This window comes from Phalangium opilio, unplaced genomic scaffold (genome assembly GCF_054372755.1).
Source record: "Phalangium opilio isolate 3A_F unplaced genomic scaffold, DU_Popi_V2 ptg000017l_1, whole genome shotgun sequence".
Classification (NCBI taxonomy): domain Eukaryota; kingdom Metazoa; phylum Arthropoda; class Arachnida; order Opiliones; family Phalangiidae; genus Phalangium; species Phalangium opilio.
This window is the reverse complement of record NW_028324151.1, coordinates 5,296,995-5,300,796: the sequence shown is the minus strand read 5'-3', so window position 1 is coordinate 5,300,796 and position 3,802 is coordinate 5,296,995.

The window sequence follows — 3,802 nt, the reverse complement described above, 5'->3', positions numbered from 1 at the left end:
GAAACCCTAGCGCCACTAACCTAAAGTATCCCGGAGCTTCCCCAATAGATACGGCTATTCTCGGAAAAAAATATTTGTATCCGCGAACAGATGCCGCTAGATTTTATAAACCAAAACTCGAAATCTATTATCCCGTCTAGTATCTTTAAATAGTCCTTGCCGTCGTGTAGAAAGTTTGTAGCTCCCCGTAGATCCAATGATCATTTTTAAGTAAAAATACCTTCACTACCGCCATCTTCTTGCAAACAATCAAAGCTTTTTCGCGCGTATCTAAAAAAATTTAAATTTTGACGTGAAATAATTGTGTAAAATAGAACAAATTATGCCTGCCTAAATTAGTGAATTTCGGACGCATATTATACTAAAATAAATTAATGAAGATTATTTAAAATTAGTGTGAATGTTGGAAAGATCTTAAGATGAAACATGTATATATAGTAAAGCTTAAAGTTTCCTATACTAAGCCTAAATTTCAAGCCTAAAACTTTGAAAGAGGAAGTCATTAAGTCTATAGGCATAAATCAAACAGAAAATTTTGTTATACAAAGTTTGTTCAAGAAAAGTATTTTTCTTTTCTATCTCTTTCGCTCTCTCTCGGCGCTTCATATTGTAACAGTGTAGAGCCATGGTCTTTCAAAGCTGAAAATCTATTTTTAGACGTCTCCTGAACGGTTCGATATCACCCTAGCTTAAAATAGCTTTTCCAAAGTTTGGTTTTATTAATATCAATACCGATTCCGTCTACTTCATTCTGCACAAGGTGCTTTTGCTAATGATTATTTGAACGAACCTACAAAACCATGCCCTAATCGCGTGCCAAAAAGAAAAAATCCCCTTGTTTACCTTTTAATCAACTAAAATATGGAACGCTAGAACTTTATACGTACTCTTTGAGCGTCTTGGTTGTTAAATGGGAATTCAAACCGCTAATAGAAAACTCAGAATATTATGGAAATTTTAAATACAATCAAACAATAATGCAATGATTATATCAGTCATGTGTTTAGGCCTTCCATGATCTAAATGTGTTTGTAAATATTTACACAATTGTTCGCAGTGTTCAGATTGACAGTGTATTGAGTTATAAGTATTGCCCTTTGATTTGACCTTTCAGGGAGGTCATAACGAGCGCCTACTTTTCTCGTGTAAACAGATATTAGGAACGTTTTGCATGTTCCTTTCGTTTTCGCCTGTCTCTGATTGGTCTGTAGTTAGTATTAGCAACGTCACAACCGGAAATGGAGGAACAACGCTTTGCTTTTTCTGAACTTATAACTACCTGCTATTCCAGTACTGTTTTATCTGTGTTTCACGAAAAGAGGTTAGTTCTAGGTCCATCAACATAAAATTACACTGATTTGACAACGCATTGGTCTTGTCATACCAAAGAGAATATAAAGAAGGGGAGTAGAAGCAAGCAACTTCGGAGTTCTTGCTTTTCTTTTTTATTTATTTGTTATATTTTCCTTCTAATATCCGGTTCACCGCATTGCAACCAATAAGAGGTCAGAGAAAGATGCGCGCGCACACCAGAAGCTTGGAGGTAAACTTTCAAAGCGAGAAAACCACAGCCAAGCTTTCTACTCCCATTCTTTATACCCTCATTGGTCATACCAACACTCGGTGAACAAGAATGGATATAAAATATAAAATCGTGTTCTTTTTCACGTGCGACCATCGATTCACGTCGAACTCGCCATTCACGTGATAGGCCTATTACAATTGTAAAATCGCGTGAAATGTCAAAATTTCCAAACAATAACAATACTTCAACGTCTGCTCCAGTTGCATTAGCAACAACGCCCTTTCAACTTTCAATTAATAAATTATTAGCCTATTTTGACCTATTTTGCCTCATTTTGAAGCTTAGAATACAATGCTTCCGCATACTATTATCCCGGCGCGTTGCAAATCCTCCAAATCAAATTTTTTTATAGGAGCTAAAAAGGGCATCATAAAAAAACATAAACTATCCATTCCCGGGGTTTTAAAAATTGTCAAAAAAAAAAGAAATATTGCATCAAAGTATATAAAGCAGCTAGGCATACGTGTATTAAATAAAACAAAACCCTGCGTGGAAAAATAATAGGGTTTCAGCTTTAAAGGTCCTAGCGGGTTTCCTAGTGGGGGATTCTGTATTCTTTATTTTCTTTTTTTAAAAAAAGAACAACGTAAAGCCAAAACACTTTTTTTTCCTTGCGCGTAACGATCGGGCAAAGTATGTCTAGAAAGCTACAGGCATGGACAGTATGACGTCAATGAAACGTATAGGGTTATCCAATTCGACCAATCAGGTTAGAACGCCCGGGAAAACGTCATCCTTAGGTAGCTACGTGATGCGAATACACGTAGGCAATTCATTACCAGCTGCTTTTAGTACTATGTTTTGCTCCGAACCTATAGAACGCGGGCCGTTTCTCCTATGCCTTCTTGGGTATACCGTACATAGGATTAGCCGCTTAAGCTGATCTCTGGATGATGAGAATTAAGACCAATAGTAACCGAGATGGTGATTGCCTTCTTCTAATACACCAGCCCGCCTTCACAATTTATTTACATCCCCCCTTATCCCACCCCCATCTCTTTTCTAATGCAGAAATTTAATAAACTCTCTCTCCTAGAGTCCTAGGCTAGGCCAAGAAGTGATATCTAGTTTATTAGGGAGAAGGTATAAGATGCCTAAGTATTCGCGTGCCATAGTCCCAGTCCCCCTTTCAAAATACAAGGGGGGACGTAAAGGAGGCCGGGCTATTTCGCAGACTCTCCTCAGTCGGAAAATATGACTGTAATTTTCGTCATTCGCATCGCGCTGACGTGCACGAGTTTTCAAGAACCAATGAGATGCTAATTGTAATTTAGAGGCGGGGATTAACTCCGGACTTACGTTTGGACTGGAGATAAAGCTGGAAATGTGGCGCGAATTTATACCTTCTCCCTAATAAACTAGACATCACTTCTTGGCTAGGCTATACCGCAGCGTTTAGAATGTCAAAGGTTGTGTCCTCCCCAAGTTTCCTACAAGGTTAAACTAACCAAACCCACCAAATGTTTATGGTTATTTATTATGATGACATAAACGATTCCCCTTTTCTGTTTTGTTTTTCCTTTTTTTTACTTCCGCTGAAGGATAATTGGAGGAAGATGAAATAAAAAACAAAATCCTTGCTAAATTTAATAGTTATGTTATTAATGGAATGCCTTAATCTGAATCGGGCGTTGGCTATTTATTATTAATTGGGATTGGTTGCAGTGTTGTATAATTGTTTGCATTACGCTAGTAATTATTTTAAATGCGAAATAGAGGTTTGACCTAATGAATGTTGCTCTAATTTTTGATGAGAAGCGAATACGCTGGGAGGAAGGAAGCATCTTGGGGTATTTCGCTAGTGACTATAAGCGCCGCTAGAGGCAGTGCCAGTTGGCTACTCTCTTTCTGCGTGTAGTATAATCGGGCTACGTCTGGCGCAGTCTCTTGGTGCATGGGAAATAACCAAAGATGGTGGCCTACCGCCTGGGTGTTGGTTTCCCTGCAAGTATCTATTGGAACACTTGGTCTATTACCAAGGTCAAATGTGTTTTTAGTTTTGTTTTTGCATTATAAAAAATATTATCTATTAGAGATGCAGAAGAATTTTGTATACATCATTTACCAAAGAGTAATTTAGTTTGATTGGCATTGATTTCTTTTAATAATGCATTAAATATAGTTAAGGTTTCTTCAGTATTGCTCCATGGTGGCAGATGCAATTATAGTAAATGGAAAACTGCATTAGTTAAGCCTACTACATTCAGCAATACGAAG